This window comes from Chiloscyllium punctatum, chromosome 46, assembly GCF_047496795.1.
Source record: "Chiloscyllium punctatum isolate Juve2018m chromosome 46, sChiPun1.3, whole genome shotgun sequence".
NCBI classification, from domain to species: domain Eukaryota; kingdom Metazoa; phylum Chordata; class Chondrichthyes; order Orectolobiformes; family Hemiscylliidae; genus Chiloscyllium; species Chiloscyllium punctatum.
Window position 1 is genome coordinate 23,118,537 of NC_092784.1, and position 21,711 is coordinate 23,140,247.

Consider the following 21,711-nt stretch of genomic DNA (forward strand, 5'->3'; position numbering starts at 1 on the left):
GGCGACCAACATGTGGAACCACAGGATTTGGGGCAGCACTAAATAAATATTTCGCGTTCGTATGTACTGTAGAGAAGGATACGTGATGCAGGTAACTTGAGGAAATGAACAATGATATTTTGGCAGGTTTTCCTATGTCAGAAGATGAGGAGCTGTCCGTCTTAAAATGCATTAAAGTGAATGACTCCCTGTGTTTAATTTTTTCCTTTTTTTGCAGGGATTTTCCATCGTGTCATAACAGAGTCAAGTTTCGTGAATGTGCTTTATTTTTGATGCTACTGAAATACCTCCACAGAGGCCGGCATCCCAACACCAGAGAGAGTGCTTGACACTGATCCAGCTCCCTCAGAAGCAGCTGTCAAGGTGACAGAACCACTGCCACTCCTGTTTTTTTGTGTGTATGTGCAGGTGTGAGACAGTAAAAGTCACAAGGAGTACAAATCTTTATTCCATTTCCACGACCAGGAATAAAAGGAACACCCAAGTGGCCAGTGACCAGCAGTGCCCTTCACACCAAATGGGAGGTCAGTGGTTAAATCAAAATAGAGTTGGAACTCCCTGTCTTAAAAGCGACTCCTGGATTGGCACATTGAAATTAGTATAATGAAGGGCATACAGGTGAGTTTGGTTTTAGAGAAGCATGAAAGACCTGCACAATATCGAGGGCTAAATGGCCTGCACTGTTCGATGTTCTCTGACCTGATCAGGTGTTTCTCAGAATTCATTGGGAAGCTCGGAAACTAATTGTTCACCCTCTCGCTGAGATGCTTGCATCATGGACAGTCACAGGTAAGCTGCCAGAAGACGGCAGGGTGGCTGATATTGTGCGCTTTTTAAAGAACAACTGGGAAGGAAAAGCCAGGAACTGTAAACTGGTCTGCCAGATGTCATTGGTTAGTAACTTGCTTCAGGGATATCTGAGAGACTTTTTTTTGGAAAGGCAAGGACTGAGCAAGACAATATGGCTTTTTGTGCGGGAAATCATATTTCACAAATTTGATTTTGTTTTTTGAAGATGTGACGAAGTAGACTGGTGAAGGGGCGGAAGTATGGGTAGTCCATATGGTCTCCGGTCAGGTGTTGAAAAAGATTCCTAGCGGTAAACTGGATAGCACTTGTTAGATCACATGAAATACGTGGAGAGTTGGATGTAATTGACCCGAAGATAAGAGATGAAGGAAGTGGTTGTGGTCAGTTTTTGTTTTGCACTGGAGGCCTGTTTCTACCTGAGTGCCATAAGGATCTAATGGATTTTGTAATGAACATAAATGATTTGGATGTGAATAATGTAGGAATGCTTCGTGGCTTTACAGGTAACATCTATGTTGGTGATTTAGTGAACAGTGCAGAGGGTTAATTCAGAGTACAACGGGACACTGATCCGATGGAACAAAATGTCGAGGACTTGCTAATAAAATTTATGTTCGACAAAATTAAGGTGTAACGGTTTGACGAGGCAACTGGGGGCAGAAGTTTTGGGTAAGATCTTGGGATACGTTGTCAGCCACAGACACCAAAATATAACTAATAGAAAATCTGTAGTGTGGAAGCAGGCCACTCGGCACATTGTGTGCACAAAGACCCGCCAAACAGCATCTTGACTAATACAGCCATGTATTACCCCGCTAACCTGACATTTCCCACAGCCAACCCACCACAACCCAGGATACTGCGCAGCAGTTTAGCAAGGTCACTGCACATGTTGTACCGTGGGACGAAAGCCGAAAGCAGTGTTGTAACCCACACAGACCCAGGGAGAATGTGTAAATACCACGCACGCAGTCACCGAAGTTCGGAATCAAAGCTAGGCCCTTGGTGCCGTGACCCAGCAGTGCTAACCACTGAGCCACATTCTACCCCCGTGACCAGCGCAGAGTGACTGCATTCTCCCACTTTCTCTGGAACCTTCACATCTGTTCAGATGATGTTGAGTTCCAGTGGGGTACTTCCGGCATGCCCACCTTTTCTCTCGCACGAGGAGTTACGTTACCCCTCCCAAACTCTGATGTACAGTGCCTTCAGCTGCAATTGACCCATGTCTTGCACTTCTGGTCTCACTCCCTCCCCCTTCATAAATCAAGTCAACCATCACATCTGTGGTATACACAATAATTGACTATTGAAAAATAAAACAAAAGTGCACATGCTGGAGATCTGAAACAAACATTTTTCAAATGCAGCGCCTTAAATTTGAAATGTTCCCTCTGCTTTCTTCCTTCAGATGTTACGAGTCCTGCTGAGTTTTGCTAGCAATGTTTTGCATATCTAATGTCCTGCTTACAACATGCACAAAATTTGCAGGTTTGACTTTGAGAGATAACTCCTACCAGTATTTGTTTCTTTGTGCTATTTCTAATGTCCAGACATATTGTTTCTGTATATTCTGAGTGCCGTGGGCTGTTGTGAGATTAATTTTATATTCAGTGATCTGTTCCCTGAGGCCTTCCTTGATGTTAACATAAGTTAGCTGCATCGTGTTTGTCGTTCTCAAAGGAAATGGTGAGTTACTTCCCGGGGCTGCCACTGTGCTGGCTGAGTGGAGAATCACATGATCTCCCTAAAATTATGTACATTGGGCCCGATACCTGCGCTAATCTTGGGAGGAAATTCAGAGCAGGCACGCATGGTCTCCTCACATGGCCTCACCCCTGGACCTGGGGGAATGGGATGTCCTGCCTGTGACCCTTCTCACCCGAGAGGAGCTCATGGCCAAAGGTTTGGGAAGGGCAGTAATAGCACCCTGCCTGCCACGTACAGGCTCAATATCAGGGGTTGTGCCGGTTATCCCCACACAACTGTGCTTGTCCCAGTGTACTATGGGTTCTCAAAGATGGCACAGGTTCCTTGGGATGCTGGGTAATTCCAGGCTCTCCCGTGGTGGGAATAGTGTGCAGTGAGAAGTGGGGGAAGACCGATGTGATTCTCATTTGAGGACCCAAGTACCAATTAATGTGGGGAGTTTGGTGAGATCCTCTCAACCTCATGTTAGTAATCTCTCCCCAAAACCCAAACCACCTTGCACTTTGCATAAAAAACAGTACTTATTAAGATGAATCCATAAGATCATATTGAATTGGAGCAAGAGTCGGCCATCTAGCCCTCAAGCCTGCACTCCAATAATGTCAGGGCTGCACTTTTCCTAGACTTAGCTCCACTTACCCTCCCTCTCACTATTAACCTTGATTCCTTTACTCTTCCAAAATCTAGCTTTGCTTTAAAAGCATTCAGAAAAGTAACCACAACTACTTCATTCAACAGAGTATTCTACAGATTCACATGAAGATGTTCCTCTGCAACTCTGTCCAAAATTTGGTCCCATTCATTTTGAGGATCCTTCTAGTTTCTAGTTTCTCTCAACAGTGAGAGCAAACTCCCTACTATTACCGTATGCACTCCCTTCACAATTTTGTATGAGCATAAATCCCCAATCATTCTTCTAAGTCCCCATCAGTAGAGTTCCAATCTACTTTGTCTCTCTTCATATTCAGCGCTCTCAATTCTAGAATCAGCATAGTGAAGCTCTTCAACACCCATCGAGTGCGAGCACATTATTTCTCAAGTAAGGAGTCCAAACCTGTGCATTGTACACGAGGTGTGGCGTCATCAGCACCATTTACAGCTCCAGCATAATCTTTCTGTTTTTAAACAATGAAGAATAATATTCCATTTGCCTTCTTAATTATCTGCAAATCAATGTTTTGTGAATCCTGCACAAGAAAAACCAGGATCCTCTGCAGAGCAGCATGCTGCAATTTTTTACCACATAAAAGGATGTCCAGTGTACTGTTATTCCTGCTAAAATGGATTAACTCACATTGACCGACATCGTACTCAATCTGTGAGACCCTTCCCCACTCACTATACTATCTATTCCCCTATGCAGCCGTTCAGTATGTTCTATACACTTCACCCGCCCACTTATTTTCTGTCACCTGCAAACTTTGGTGTCACACACGAAGTCATTCATACAATATCCTGATCAATGAATTTAAGCTCCTCCTTTTTAATCATACAGATGTCATTCTTTGTGCGGAGATCTACCCTACCTTATCTTTAGTTTTGTATATCATCCTTTAATCTAAAATCTGGAGGATGTTCCGTTCTCAGTGTTGGTCGCCCAAACAGCATATTTCTCTAATGGCATTAAATCATATCCATTTCTCAATTCCATTTGAATATATAGAACATTTTGCAATAAAGTACCTTTCACCAACTTCTTACAATCATTATCGCGTCTTCACTTCCGCCATTATTTCTCATTCTGACGCCGTCAGGAAACAGTGTGACACCACAGAATCAGGCTTGATCAGTGGTGTTTCAAGAAGCATCATCACCAACACTCGGTATATCTGTCCATCCAGCATGATAGACACACCAGTGGTGGCGACACAGAGGGATACTGTCGGGAAAGGAGTTACCCTGGAATTCCCCAACATTTATTCCAGAACCTGGGAAATCTCATGGTAACACGTCGGAGATGGTCAAGGAAAGCTGCTGATGAGACACCTACTGCCCTCCACACTGTTCCTCAATGATAACACAGTTCCCCTCGATGCTGAAAACAAATCGGAGGAAGCACTGAGGGTGCCAGGGACCTAAAACTTAGTCTGGGTGTGGGACTTCAAAGTCCATCACCAAGAGTGTCGCCAGAGGCCCAACACTGACTGAGCAGGGAGAGGCCTCAAATACACAGCAGCCAAACAGGGGATGTGATGGGGGAACCAACAAGAGGAAAACATTTTCACCCAAACAATTGTTACAGATGGATCTACCTCGACAGTATCTGTACAAGCAGCCAGCACACGGTCCTGGTGGAGGGAAAATCTCAGCCACATATTGAAGGTAACGCCCACTGTGTTATGTGGCATTCCCTCCTGTGCAGTAGGACATACTGCTAAATGACTGAGCAAATGGAAGCTTCACCTCCATGAGGCACGGTGGGCTAGCAGTTGCTGCAGGATAAATGATCTGCCCTCCATCATAAAATCAGAAGTGAGCTGTTCACTGATGGTTCCAGAATGTTCAGAACCATTCACAACTACACCCATACTAAAACAGGCTATTCAGATCATCAGAAAATTTAAACAGGAACAGAATGATGCCATTCAGCCGTTCGAGTCTTTTACTCAGCAATTGAACCAGATCTTTTAATCTCTTACGTCTGGAAAATGGAAGAGAATATTTAGCCTTTCAAAGCTGTAAACAGGAATACTGGAAGGACTGGTTCCTGAGATGTGAGCTGGGCTAAATTAGGGATAAATCAGTCTCTGTCAGTTTGACAGAAATTAACAATTGCGATGACACAGTGACCAGTGCTGGGTCCTCAGTTATTTGCCACTAATATAAACGTTTTTGAAAGATTTAACAAATGTATTCTAACGAAGACAGACAGGAACCTAAGTTGTCAGGAGGCAGTGCAGCATATCTATTTGGAAAAACAATGGATGAGAATTTGGCACCTGGAATATAACGTGGGTAACTGTGAACCTGTTACTTTTACAGGAAGAGTAACAGGCTATGTATTAATAAATGTGGAGAGATTCCAGGTATGTTTGGTAAATGTGTACTGGAAGATTCACGCTGCCGTTCACAAATGGGAAGTGTTGCTTCATCTCCTTGAAGATTTGCTCCCTGATGTTCTCAGTGGCCCAGTTGATCTCAATACACACCTGATATTTTTATGTGCTTGGATGGCGGTGTGGAGTGCTGGGAGTGTGTGTTTTGTGATATCAAGGGGAAGGCATTTTTCCGATTGGCAATCCTTTCTTTTGACATGGAGATTTGAGGAATATGCGAATGGCTGAATGAATGCTTCTGAATGAAGAGGCCAGCACAATTGGTTTTCAGGAACAAGATGTACTGAGCATGGTCAAACTGCAACATGAATTGAGGCAGGGACGGAGGATCCAATCACAAGACTGAGAACTAAATACATTGCCAGATCAGCTGAAATAGTTAGTTTGAAATTACTCTCAGTCCAAGATGGAGAACCATGAATTCAGAGGAGATATCTGTTCAGCACAGTGTGAGTTTCAAACTCTGTTCAGTCTAAAAGCGCAATCTGCCGAGTGCAGAAAAATGTACAGACCATGCCAGTGCGTTAATAAATAAACTCGGACTAGGTGTGCGTCTAACGCTGGGATCTATCCCTATCACAGCAGTGTATTCATCCAGACACACCAGATATCTGTCCAGCAATGGCAGCTATGCAGATCACAGAAGTGCATTGATCTTTCAATCCGGCCGAGATATCTGTCGTGCCCCACGAGCTATGCAGACCACAGCAGCACAATTATATTTAGGCTACTATCGGTGAAGCACACTGGAAGAGGTTGAGATGGATTTTCAGCCACTTTCTCTAATTTTTAGTATTTTTTGATATACTCTTCCGATTATTAGTGAGAATGGATTGTAAAGTCCTGAAACAAACCCAATGTCAGCATCTGGGCCAGCAATGGACATGCCCATCTCCTTTTACTAAGGGACTGAATTGCAAGGAATTGGACAATACTGCGATGAGTCTCCAAAATCATTCTATGAAGAAGGAAGCAAATATCCTTAAGATGGTGGCAGTCAGAAAGTTCCATCCAGAGCTTCTCTGCTCTGCCTGCTCTTTATATCTACCTTTATTATTCTGTTTCCTAGAGAGAATTCTTCTTCACAAACTTTAAAAAAATTTAAATTTCCTCCGATGGGAATGGAGGAGGTGAATCCCAGATCGGGGGCTGTCGCGGGGATGCGAGGCCTCGAGAAAGCACAGTGGGGCCTGGATACAATCTGGATAATGGACTTGGTGTGGCCTGAAGAATGGGACCGATACGGTCTTGAGACTGGCCCTGGTGTGGTCTGGATTCTGAGCCTGGTATGGTGTGGAGACTGGGCCTGGTGCTGTGAGGCGACTGGGCCTGGGGAACTATGGGGACTAGGCCGGTATAGTCAGTTGACAAGCTCTGGTACAGTCTGGAGACTCGGACTGGTACAGCCTGGGGACTGGGCCCATTATGGCCTGGAGGCTGAGCACGGTGTGGCCAGGAGACTGTGGTCGGAGCAGTCTGGAGTCTTGCACTGGTGCGGTTTGGAGACTGTTCCCTGCCCTGTCTGTACTCAGCCCGGTGCAACCTGGAGACCGGACTCAGTTGTGTCAGAATACTAAGCGTAGTGAATAGTGGATAGTGGGCCTGGTTTGTTCTGGAAACTGGGCCTGATATGGTGTGGAGACTGGACCGGGGCCGCCGGGAGACTGGGCCCAGTGCTGTCTCGCAACGAGACCTGTGGAACTCTTGAGAATGGGCACCATATTGACAGAAGACTAGGTCTGGTACAGTTTGGAGACTGGCCTCGATGCACTCTGGACACTCTTTGCTGGCACAAACTGATGTGTCAGGGATTGTAATTCGTGTTGGTTCATTTTTATCCCTTTTACTCTTCTCTGGACTTTCATTTTTCATTCTTTCCAAATACTTAAGAATCTGTAACAAGATTTCTTGTACCTGAGATGGCGCCATAAGTGAAACCATAGCAATGCTTCCACTGCATTCATTAAAGTGTACGTGACATTGAAGCCAATTCAATTCAAATGTGAGGGTTTCACTTTGTCTTGGAAAGACACAGATACACACACACACACACACACACACACACACACTCACACACACACACACACACACACACACACACACACACACACACACACACAGACACACACACACACACACACACACACACACACACACACACACACACACACACACACAACAACCATCGAAAGATGCAGACATTCGGCAGATGCAGACCTTGAGTCGCTGCCTTGCCATTCAATAAGTTCATGGCTGGTCTGATCCTGGCATCACCTTTATTTTGTCTTGGGAATTAAGGCAGAGCATGAGGTTCAGCTGTTAAAATGGATGACTGTAATTCCATTAGTTTGAAGAAAGTCCTGGAAAAGGATGAGCTTGGTCCACATGTTAACATCAATAATTAAGGCAAAGCTAATTGTGATGATATTTGGCAGCAAGGTACAAAAGATGATTGGAGAAGCTTTTCGCAGTTAAAAGGACATTTGGCAAGTGGGAGTCTTTCAAAGCGAGATCGTGAGAGTTCAGGGACAGCATGTTCCTGTTCGTTTGAAGAGCAATATGAGCAGGTGTAGGGATCATGGCAGCGGTTATTGAGTGTCTGGTCAAGGGAAAACAAGCAAGTATATTGGCCATGCTAAATTGCCTGTAGTGTGAGGTAAGGGGTAGATGTAGATGTAGATGTAGGGGTATGGGTGGGTTACGCTTCGGCGGGGCGGTGTGGACTTGTTGGGCCGAAGGGCCTGTTTCCACACTGTAAGTAATCTAATCTAATCTAATCTATATGTCCGGTATAGGCAGCAGCGATCAATGGAATCCCGTGAGCGTAACGTGTGTATGAGTATGCTTACCAGGGAAATCAGGAGGGCAAAAACGGGGCATGGGACAGCTGTTAAGGTTGAGGAGAATTGAAAGACATTATATTTGTATATTAAGGGCAAAAGAAAGTCGAGAGAGAGAATCGGGCTCCTAAAAACTTAGACAGCCATCTTTGTGTGGACACACACAAACCATTAAGTTTCTGAGGTTGATTGTCACGTGAACTCACATGAGGACAGGGAAAACTGTGCAAGTCGCCATATATGACACAATCTTGTCACAAAGTCCACTCCCCACCAAAATATAGAATGTTGATATAAAGCAGAAAAGTAAAGAAAACACAGTTAAAATGTAAGGCATGATTGACATTCTGGTAAAAGTGGAAGCACATATACACAGTTAACAGTTCAACAACACATGACATATGTCTCTGACGATGCAGGGTTCACACTCCTCACAAAGTATCGAATTCACCACACTCAGATGCCTAAGAGCCAGTTCCTGCTCAATGGGCAAGATACACCATGAAAATATCGCGTCAGCATTTACTGTGGAGGAAGACATGGAAGCTGGGGAACTTAGGGAAATAAATCAATGCAGTGATGTTTTGAAATGCGGCTACCTTGCGGAAGAGGAAATGCCAGAATTTTGAAAATGCACAACGTTAGATAAACACCCAGGTCCTGTTCAAGCATACGTTTTTCTCCGTGGACATTCGTGTGATCCAACAAGATGCCACGTCGTAGCCTTGTTAATAAGGTTAGATCACAGGGGATCAGGAAGAGCTTCTAAATGAAAGTAGGAGACAGATGGTGCAGGGAGAGATTTGTGGTGACCAGCGGTGTGCCACAGGACCTGTGCTGGGCCACTGTTGTTTGTTATTTTGTGAAATGATTTGGATGAGAATATACAAATGATGGATGGTAACATTGTAGACGACACCAAATTGCTGGATTTTGCAAAGTTTATGAAGGTTTATAAATCAGGTTGAGGTTAAGGATGTAGGTTTGTTCGCTGAGCTGAAGGTTTGATATCCAGACATTTCATTACCTGGCTAGGTAACATCATCAGTGGTGACCTCCAAGTGAAGCGAAGCTGTTGTCTCCTGATTTCTATTTATAACTTTCTCCTGAATGGGGTGCATGGGGCTTGTGGTGATGTCATTTCTGGTTCGTTTTCTGAGGGGTTGATAGATGACTTCGTGTCTTTTTGTGGCGAGCTGTTGTTCGTGGACTCTGGTGGCTAACCTTCTTCCTGTCTGTCCTACGTAGTGTTTGTGGCAGTCCTTGCATGGAATTTTGTAGATGACGTTGGTTTTGTCCATGGGTTGTACTGGGTCTTTTAAGTTTGTTAGTTTTTGGTTGAGAGTGTTGATGGGTTTGTGTACTACTAGGATTCTGAGGATTGCTGGTTAAATGGCGGTGAAGAAGGTCATTTAAAAGGAAAATGAGATCATGATTAACTGCGGCAGTTGGCCGAGGTTTGGCAGGTGGAGCTTCCTGCAGATAAATACGAGGTGCTGCTTTTTTTTTAGACAAATGAGAGCAGGGCTTACACATGTGGAGAGGGTGGTGTGGAAGGCAGTCGGTACGATTGCCTTCATCAGTCAGAGCAATGACTATCGTAATAAGGACATGATGCTGTGTGTGTTCTCGAGGAGAGTAAGGTCAGATTTGGAGTACTGTGTACAATTCGTGTTGTCCTGATATACGACGAATGTTTTAAACCGGCAAGAGTGCAAATTATTTACAATGATGAGAAAGAGACTGGAGGTCATGTGGTATAATGATAGCCTGGATAGAAAAAATAAAACAAAGAACAAAGAAAATGTTCAGCCCAGGACGCCCTGTGGCGCTCCAAGCCTGAGCCGATCCAAATCCAGTGTGTAAATCTGTAACCCAATTCCTAAGCATCTATATCCCTCTGCTCCCCATGTACTCATCCATCTATTCAGACGCATCTGAAATGAATCGAACGTGCCTGTCTCTTCTACCTCTGCTGGCAAAGCGTTCCAGACACCTACCACCCTCTGTGTGAGGTATTTGCCGCGAGTATCCCCCTTAAACATTTCACCTCTCACCTTGAAAGCGTTACATCTCATTACTGAATCCTTCACTCTGGAAAACGCTTATCTCGATCTACCCTGTCTATACCTGTTATGATTTTGTAGACCTCAATAAGGTCTCGCTTCATTCTCCTTTTTTTCAAATGAAAACAATCCTAAGCTACTCAACCGCTCTTCATAGGTAGCAACTTCCATTCCAGACAACATACTCATAAACCTTGCCTGCACCCTGTCCAAAACCTTCACATCTTTTTGGTCATGTGGCGACGAGAAATTTACACAATATTCCAAATGCGGCCGAACCAATGTCTTGTACAATTTTAACAGACTTGTGAGTTCTTATACTCAATACCCCATACAATGAAGGCAAGCATACTTTCTGCCTTCTTGACCAATCCATCCACCTGTGAGCGACGTTCAGGGTACAATGACCTTGCACTCCCCGACCTCTCTGCCCATCAACTTTTCACAATTCTATTCTGTTTACTATACAATTCGTTCTAAAATTAGACTTCCCAATACACATCAACTCACCTTTGCATGGATTAAACTCCACCTACTATTTCTCGGCGAACCCTCCAGTCTATCAATATTCTCCTGTATTCTCTGACAGAGTCCTACGTTTTCTGCTCCTCCACCAATTTTCGTGTCATCTGCAAACTTGTTAAATATACCAACAGTGCCCTTTTCCAGATCATTTATGTACATCACAAACAGCACTGGCGCCAGCACTGATCCCTGTGGCACACCACTCGTCACCTTTCTCTGTTTCGAGAAACTCCCTTCAATTACTACTCGCGGTCTCCTGTTTTTCAACCAGTTCGTTATCCACATAGCTGTAACACTGCACACCATGTGATTTCACTTTCTCCATTAGTTTATTATGGGAACCTTAACAAACGCCTTGTCAAAGTCTATGTATATGACATCTACAGCCCTTCCTTCATCTATCAAGGCTGTTACTTCCTCAAATAATTCGAGTAACTTGGTAAGTCACGATCTCTCCCGCACAAAATCATTTTGCCTATCACCGATAAGTCCATTCTGTTCCAAATATAAATAGATTTTATCCCCCAGGACATTCTCCAGCAACTTTCCCACCACTAATGTCAAGCTCGCTGGTCTGTAGTTAACCGAAATGTTCCTCGTACCCTCTTGTACAGGAGGGCAACATGAGCAATTTTCAAATCTTCCAGCACCTCACCTGTGTTTAAGGATGCTACAAAGATAGCTGACAAGGCCTAGATATTTTCTCTCTTGCCTCCCTTTGCAACCTGGAATACATCCCACCCGGTCCTCTGGATTTGTCCACCTTCATAAGTTCGAGCCTACCAATCACATCTTACCTACTTATGTGAACGTGATCCAGAGTAATCAAACTTCTATCTCTTCTCTCCTCAGTGAACACTGATGCAAAGTAATCATTCAGAGTTTCACACATCTTCTCAGGTTCAAAATGCAGCCTTCCTTCCTTATCCTTTAGTGGACCAATCCTTTCTCCAGTTACCCACTTGCTTCTTATATCCGAATAAAAGGCTTTGGGATTCTTATTAATTGTGCTCGCTAAAGTTATTTCATGACCACTTTGAGAACATAGAACATAGAAAAGTAGGCCATTTGATCTACGATGCGGTACCGAGCATTAATCCTAATGTAAAGTCAAATAACTTAAGCTACACACCCCTGCGATCCATTTGCATGCCCAGCAGTCTCTGAAATGTCCCGAATGACTCCGCTTCCACCATCACCATTGATAGTGCATTCCATGCATTCACAACTCTCTGCGGAAGGAAGCTTCCTCTGACATCCCCTCTATACCTTTCACCTAATATCTTTAAAAATATGAGCCCTCGTACCAGCCAATCCTGCACTGGCGAAAAGTCTGAATCTATTGACTCTATTTCTTTCATTAGCTTGCATACCTCGATCAGGTCACGTCTGTTCCTCATCTCCAGAGGTAAAAGTCCGAGTTTCGTCATACTCTCTTTACAAGGCAAGACCTCCAGTCCAGGCAGCATCCTGGTAAACCTGTTTGGCACCGGCTCCAAAGCCTCTGTACATTTCCTAAAATAGGGCTACCAGAACTGGACACAGTATTCCATATGTGGTCTCTCCATTGACTTGTAGAACTGTAACAAAACTGCGTGGGGTTAATTTCGATCTGCCGTTAATGAAAGCCAAAACACCATATGCTCTTTAACACTACTATCTACTTGGGTAGCAACTACTTGGGATCTATCTACTTGAACACTAAGATCTCTCTGTTCCTCCATACTGCCAAGAATCCTGTCTGTAGTCCTATATTCAGCTTTTGAGTACGACCTTCCAAAATGTATCACATCATATTGTCAAGGTTGAACTCCATTTGTCATTGTCAGCCCAGCACTACATTTTACCAATGTCACGCTGGAGCTGCAGTATCCCTAGATAGTATGAACGGACCTCCAAAATTTGTGTCTTCTGCAAATTTACTCAACAACCCGTCAAACCCCTCACCTAACACATTTATAAAATTTAGAAAGAGCACAGGCCCAAGAACAGTGCTCTGTGGGACCCACTCAACACTGACCTCCCGGCAGAATTCTTTCTGTAATCCAAACAATTCTGAATCCAGATAGCCAAGTCTCCCTGTATCCCATACTTCCCCTCTTTATGAGTTAGGCTATCATTGGGAACCTTATCGAATGCCACATCTACTGCTCGACCTTCGTCGACCTGCCTTTTCAACTCCCCAAAGAACTCAATAAAATTTGTGAGCCATGACCTGCCCCTATCAAGGCCACGTTGACTGCCTTTAGTCAGGCTATGCTTTTCCAAATAGTAATAAATCCTATGTTAAAAAAGTGGTGCTGGAAAATCACAGCAGGCCAGGCAGCATCCGAGGAGCAGGAGAATCAACGATTCGGGCATAAGACCATCTTTATTCCTGAAGAAAGGCTTATGCCCGAAACGTCGATTCTCCTGCTCATCGGATGCTGCCTGGCCTGGGGTGTTTTTCCAGCACAACGTTTTTCAGCTCTTGTACTCCAGCATCTGCAGACCTCACTTTCTCCTAATCATAAATCCTATCCCTCAGAATTCTTTCCAAAACTTTGCTGATCATAGACGTAAGACTAACTAGTCTGTAATTGCCATTGATTTCCCTATTACCCTTCTTGAAAAGTCGAACAAACTCCTTTCTCGAGTCCCGGAGTAGTTTAGGATTATTCTGGCCTTTCCGTGGGGACTCACCAACCTCAGTGTTGGCCAAAGCTTCCAGCACATCAGCTTCATCGATCTTGATCGAATCAAGCCTGTATACGAGTTCCTCAAGCTCCTATTCGCAATAAGGTCCCTTTCCATTGTGATAACCGAAGCAAAAGACCCATTTGGGGCTTCCCCTGTCTGTTCATACTCTATGCACAATTTCCCTGCGTTGTCCCTGATCGGCCCTTCTTCATCCCTGATCATTCTCTTATTCCTCACGTATGAGTTAAATGCTTTTTTCTTGCCCGGTCCTGTCTCTAGCAAGCCTGTGATCCTCTAAACCTGTGGTAGATCCTTGCTTTCGCCACCTGACGTAAGCTGCCTTCTTCCTATGGATGTGAAGTTCATCTGTTCTCATCGTCCCCTTCTTCCCCGTCTCAGAGGAACAAATGTTTGCATCACTCGCAACAGCTTCTCCTTAAACAATCTTCACATGTCGGCTGTGCCCTTTCTGTGCAACAATAGCTCCCATGCTGTACTTCCCAACTCGTGTCTGATATCGTCATCATTTCCTTTTCCCCAATTAAGTATCTTTCCTACCTGTAACTGGCGTCTTTCCTCTCCAAATTTTTATAAATGTGAGGCGATTATGATGACTGTCACCAAAGTGTCCTCCACCGCGAGATCCGGTACCGGTCCTGGCTCATTTCCGAGCACCAAATCCAAAATAGCCTCTCCCTTCGTCGACCTGTCTACATACTAAATAAGGAAACCCTCCTGAACATACCTACAAAAGGCGGCTCCATTCAAACAATCTTCTCCAAGGAGATTCCAGTTGATTTTGGGACAGTTGAAATCACCCATAACAACAACTTTGCTACATCTGCATTTTTCCAAAAACTGCCCAACAATGAATTGTTCCATCTTATTAGTTCGCTTAATTCCTCGTTTAAGAATGGTCCTCCCTTCCCGGTATTCCACGAGGGCCCGTTCTGTTCTTAGCTATCTGGACTTTATGTACGCTTCTCTTTTCCTCTTGGCTACTCGTCCCATTTCTCCTATCATCCATGGTTCACGAATCTTGCCTTTCCTATCCTTTGCTTTCAACGGAGTATGCTTATCCTGCACTATCTTGACACTATCTTTGAAAGCTTCCACATATGAAATGTGGATTTCCCTTCAAATAGCTGCTCCCAATTCGCATTTCCCAGCTTCTGCCTAATGCTGATATAATTGGCCTTGGCCCAGTTTAGTACATTTCCCTTATGATGACTGTCATCTTTGCCTATGAGTATTCAAATTGTGGTCACTGTTCTCAATGAAATCCCCCAACACAGCTTCCACTGCCTCGCCTGGATCATTCCCCAACACCAGGTCCAATATGGCCTCTTCCCTCGTCGAACTATTGACATACTGCTCCAGAAAACTCTCCTAGACGCTTCTTATAAATTCTGTCCTTTCCAGACCTCATACACTAATTGTCTGCCAGTCAATATTGGGGAAATTAAAATGTCTAATCACCACCACACTGTTGGCTCGATATCCTTCCATAATATGTTCACTTATTTGTCCTTCTACCTCACACGCACTGGTGTGAGGCCTCTACTACAGCTCCAACAATGTAACTGCACCCTTCTTATTTCTCAGTTGCACCCGCAATGTTTCACTACTAAAGCCCACCATCATGCCCTCCTTTTGCAGAGCCGTGATGTAATCCCTGACCAGCAATACAACTCCTCCCCATCCTTTTGACTTCTCTCCCTGCCCTGTCTGAACCGTTTATATCCTGGAACATTTAGTTACTAATCAGGCCCTTCTTTCAACCAAGTCTCTGTGACTGTAATAACTACATAATTCCAGACACCATCCTAAGCCCAACGTTCATCCGCCTTCTCCACTATACTCCTTGCATGAAAGTCAATGCAATTGAGAGCACCAGTTCTTTGCGTTCATCTGCTCTCTGCCAACTCTTCCCCTTATTAATGTTAACTTCATGGTTCTTATAATCTCCAGTTTTCACATTGTTGTCTATTTCTCTGCTATTCTGGTTTCCAGCCCCCTGTCACATTCATTTAAAAACTGCCCAACAGCAGTAGCAAAAACTCCCCCAAGGACGTTTGTTGCAGTCTGGTCAGGTGTAGACCATCCAATTTTTAATAGTCCCTCCTTCCGCAGAACCGGTCCAGATGTCCACCAAACCTGAACCCACTACACCATCCCCCAAGCCACGTGTTCATCCTGCATATTCTTTCATTTCTATGCTGGCCAGCACGTGGAACCGGTAGTAATCCCGAGATCACTGCCTTTGATAGTCTGGGAATTATTTTCCCTTTTGCGTATCAAGCTGAGTGGTGAACTTGCAGAGTGTTATAATAATGCTGGACATAGATAGTGTAAATAGCCAATGTCTTTTCCCCAGGGAAGAGGTGTCCAAAATAAACGGTACAGGTTTAAGGTAAGAGTGGAGAGATGTTAAAGAGATCGAAGAGTTGGTTGTTTCGCACAGACTGCTGTGTATATGTAATGAGCTGCCAGAGAAAGAGGTGCAGGGAAATACAATTACATTTAATATACAATTCCATGGATACATGAGTAGGAAAGCTTTGCAAGGCTACATGCCAGATGCAGGCAAACAGGATTAGTTCAGTTTAGGAAACCTGCTGAGCATGGACACGTTGGGCCGAACGGTCTCTTTGTATATTGTGTGACTCTAACACCCTATGACATTATAACCAATCATCATTAATGCTTTGCAGCTCTCAGCTCATTTCTAGGACAAAAATCCTCTTCAAAGATCGTGCCCCTCTTACATTGAAAATAACATTCTTAACATTGATGTAGTAATCCATGCCACAGCAGCAGCAGCAAAATGGTATTGAACCACAACCTGAAACATTTTGCCCAGTATACTTCCTCAGTCTACCATCACCAACAAGCCGATCTAAGCTTCAACGATAAGTGTGTTGCACATCCCAGGGTTAGAAACATGAAACCTGGTAACAACCTGTTAAAGTTACTGGTCTGGACTGGTTGCTTTCCATACAACAGAACGAACATCTGAAAGAGAAGGTGAAATGTTTTCAAGACCAACAGATCAGATCGAAATTCTTCAGTCCTGCCCCATCTAGTCGTAACTGGTGATGGACGAATAAACAGCTTACTGGAGGAGATGGCTCCACAAATATCCCAATTATTAAGAATGGAATAGTCCTGCGCATCAGGGTAAAAGCAAAGCATGCAGTATTTGCACTATCATCAGCCAGAAGTGTTCAGTCGATGAACCACCTCACCCTCGCCATTATACTCACAGAATCAAAGATTTCCGATTTCAACCACTTCGATTCACTGCACCTGACGTGAAGAAACCGTTGAACACAATAGATATATCAATGACAATGGGACGTGACACCATTCCTGGAATAGGACTGGTGCATGTTCACCCTGGGGAATCTATTTCATTCCAGCTCCACCTCTCACAGCTCACTAACAACGTGTAAAATTATTTAGCTGTGTCCCATCCCCTAAGAGAAGAATAATTTCAATTTGACAAATTGCCACTGCTTCAGTCCCATGAAGATAGTAACATTGGTTGGAGTTCTTTTTGACAGAGCTGTCAAGGAGCTCAGAAATAACCTGCTCAGTGTGGTTTCTGATAGGTCCATATTTTGAGATGGTGCTGCTGTGGAAATGCCAATGGAATACTAATCCAGGCCAGGTTCATGCTCTGACAGCTGGTGGAGGTTAAGAACAAGTCGTAAACTATCGAGATCTAAAATCTAGTGTATGTAACAGTGACCCTGAATGCAGCGTCAATTAGAAGCACCACTTTATTCCCCAATGTACTTTCAGGAAGCAAATCTCGCATGTTTTCCTGGTCTGGCCTAAACGTAATGTCACACACACAGACATGTGATGAACTCTTCAATAGTTTCCGAAAGGGGCAAGCAAGACCATCAATTGTATCACATTGCTCTGAGGTCTTCAAGTATAAACCGGATAGAACACCGATCACCAGGCTTAAAATTGGAAAAAAGTATTCGGATACCCAGTCCTGTAGACCTGCAGAGGCCTGCTTTCGAACACATGACAGCTTGTGACAACATTTACAGAGTTTTCCCACAGACTGCAGAGAAACGTCGGGAAAGGAGTAGGTCATTCAAAACATTGAGCCCCCACCCGTTTTAGTTCATTTGATAATATCCCATCAATGCACTTTCTCCACACAATGTGCATATTCCTTAATATGGTTAACTATTATAAAAATATAAAAATAGACATTGAATTAATCCCTTTGGTTCATTGAGTTTTCTACCATCATGCCAAAATGATGGCTGTTGCTCTATCTCTCCAACCTATGCCTGTCCTCTCCCTCTCGTGTACAGAAATCCTCATTTACATTCAGTGCCTTGACTTCCACAACCTTTTGTGCGAGAGAGTCCCCCAGGTTCACCAGTCTCTGAGCGCAGACATTTGTTGTCATCTCAATGCAGAGTGACCTGTCTGTACCTAATACTGTGGTCAATTGTTTTAGACCTCCCAGCCAGTGGAATTATCATCCCTGCTTCCAATTGGGCTCACCCTGTCAAAGAATGATATATGTCACTGAGATCTCCACTCATTTTCCTAAACCCCAAGGAATACAGGCACATTCGCCCCATACTCTTCTCCCACACAATCCTGTCATCCCAGAGATCAGTCTGGCTCTAATTCGCTGCTCTACGTCAATGTCTGGTTTGTCGTATGTTCGTTAAGTAGTCCAAAACTTCACACAATCCTCCACAATGTTCGAGTTGAGGTATCACCAAGTCCCTGCACAGTTGCAGTGAGATACATTCCCTGCTGGACTCAAATCCCCTGGAAATGAAGTGCAATACAACATTTCTCTTCTTAACTGTTTTCCATTCCTGCAATATTGATTTCGGTGACTGAAGCGAAAGGAGATCCAGATCCTTTTCAGTGTTGCAGCTACCCATGTGGGTCTATGTACACTGGTCAGCGTGCCAATGCCATTCCTAGTATTGACGTCTGGCTTCAGAACTCACTGTCCTGCATGGACCTGGGAGGGGTTTGCAGCGGAAAATAGAAAATAATTCACCTTATTCAAACAATGTTTTTTTCACCAATGCCTTTTCAAATGATAATTTGCCACTCTATTTTTCCCACCAAAGAGCACAACATCAAATCTACACACATTGCTCTACATCTGCCACGTATTTGCCCAGTCACGCGACTTGTCTCAATCACCTTGGAGATTTATTACATCCTCCTCACCCACTACAATCCAACATCGGTTAGTGCCATCAGCAGACATATAAATATTGTATTTGATCCTCTCAATCAAATGTTTGAGATGTAATGGGAATAGCTGAGGCCGAAGTACCACTGTCTGTGGTATCCCATGATGCTTTTGTTACAAAACAAGGATATGTTTAAAGCGATACACTGCTTCCTGTGAGCTCGCCAATTCTAAAACCATGTTCATATATTAGCCGCATTACCACTCGTTTTGATTTTGCACTCGAGGCTTGGGACTTTATGAAAAGTACTCCTATTAACTCAAATGCACTGCATTCATTGTTTCTCCATCCTGCATTGGACAGTCATGTTAACTTTGTCGATTACTATTACTTGCAACACAAAAAGTTTCTCCCAAACCGTTAATTTATAAACATCATTGTGTTGTCGAGAATGTGTTGCTGGAATGCACAGCAGTTCAGGCAGCAACTGAGAAGCAGGAGAATCAAAGTTTAATGCATCAGCCCTTCATCAGGAATGAGGGTTGTGGGACAATGCTGAGAGATAAATAGGACGGGGTTGGGGTTGGGGGGAAGTTAGCTGAGAAGGAGATGTGAGTTTTAAGGTGAAGGAGAAGTTAACAGTTCTGAGGGAGGAGGGATGTACAGTTCTGGTGGGCGGTGTCGAGTTGGAGGCTTTGGAATGGGATAATGTCGGGAGAGAGGAAGTGAGGTGGCTGTTAAAATCCACATTTATCCCGTGTTTTTCTAGAGACCCAAGGCGAAATATGAGGCATTCTTCATGCAGTCGTCGAGTAGCAACGGTTGGCTGGACCTGAATGTCGTCGATGAAGAGGGAGCAGGCGCTGAAGGGTTCAGCCAGAGGGCGGTGCGGTTGGTGCGTGTGGGTGACCAAGAGATCTTCCGTGAAATGATCCACAAGAAGGTAAGACAGAGCGCCTTGTCTCCCCTTCCAGATTCCGCTTGTCTCCCTGAATATCTGAGGCAGCTCACAGTCCAACCTCCAACATAACATCCCCAGCACCTGCACTAACTTTTCATTCGGAGTCGACACACAGAAGTCCCTGAGCTGCACGATAGATGCCTGACCGTTCAAAATAATACTCGACGGACTTCTTCATAATACTGATCTCACAATCAGCCGTGAGGTATAAACAGGCGGTCCGGGGACAGACACAGACCAAGTTACAATCACATCCGTCAAAGCTGCTGAAAGCACCTCTATCCAACATGGAGCATCATATGGGACACACTGGGAAGTGAACAACGGCCCGACACACACCATTTCTTTTTTCTGATCTACGAAATGCCAACAGTCGACACACTGAAAAGTCAAAAGCCAAGGTCAGGGAAACACACAGAAAGACAAGTAATTAATTAACAAGTAAAAAATTGCTAGCATGTTGTAAACTTATGGATAAGGAGACAGGAAGGTAGAAATAACTGTAGAATTGAGACAATGGTTGGCTCAATCATAAGGATGAGAAAATTCAATAAAGACATTGTCAGATCAGTAGAAATGGTTTGCCACATCAAATTCTGAATCTGCCTCATAGATCCGCCCCAGACACCACAAACGGGGCAAGGTACCAGCCAGGATGGAGAGGTGTGCAGACCATTCTAGTGGAGTCCTCCATAAATTGGGCTATCTGTCCAGCATGGGGAACATTGCAAGCCATTGCAGTGTATCACTCATATCCATCGAGTGACAGTACATATATTCCCATAAGTGTATAGTTCTGTATCTCATTTGCACCAGTATACGGTAATACATTATGTGTGTTTGTGTGGATGTGTCATTTGCAGTCGAAATGAAATTTTTTTTTTCGATAGAAGGAAATCAGTTCAAATGTGTACAACTGGCAAAGGTTCGGGTAATAATCATAGAGAGACGAAGCACCGTGTTATATACAGAGAATGTATCTTCTAAAAAATGTTTTGTGATTTACATATGAAAGAAATAATCTGGGTCATTTTCAAAGTATAATTTCAATTACATCCCACTGTAAATTGGGCTATAAATTCTGTTGTACGAAATGTTGGTGATTTTTAACTATGTACACCCCAGTCCAATACCAGCGTCTTCAAATCATGACTGAACAAATAGGTTCCGTTAACCCCTTCCTTACAGAATTTTTATATCATAATAAAAGGGAACATTTACTCCGTCTGGATGAAATGGCCTAATCCTATCCCTCTGTACCAGGTTCAATGGGCTGAATGGCCTTCTCCTCAGTGTGTACAGCACGCCGGGGGCATTAAATGACGCAGCAACCCTTGGATGATGAACAGCCAGTAAAAAGTATTTGTTGGAGCTCTCACCCTTCGCAGTTACACAAAAGCAAACAGCCCTATTTACTTCGTGTGTCCTTTCATTAACACCTCGTACAGCTGCAGCAACACTTCTCTATGTTTTGACTCATTCCTTTTGGAAAAGGTGCCAAATTTCAGCTTATACCTCTTTAAGTGGCCTAAGGCTCGAATGGGCTGAATAACCTCCTCATCTCCCTCTGTTACAAGCACATAGTGTCAAATTGGTTTCTCCCCGTTTCTGAGCAGCAGTCTTGGTGCTCTGAAAGATGTCTCAATGCTCGGAAAGGCCTTAATAACTGGGCATGTAAAACTTGGAGCAGCTTTGCACAAAGTCAGTGAACAATAAATATTTTTACATTGCTTTATGGCCTCTATACATGGCCCCATCAGCCATTTTTTACAGCTGTTCAGTTGTTTTATCTCTGTCTTATTTTATAAACAGGTTGGGATATATGCAACCCTGCACTGATCTGACACTATTCACAAATTCAAGGTTTAA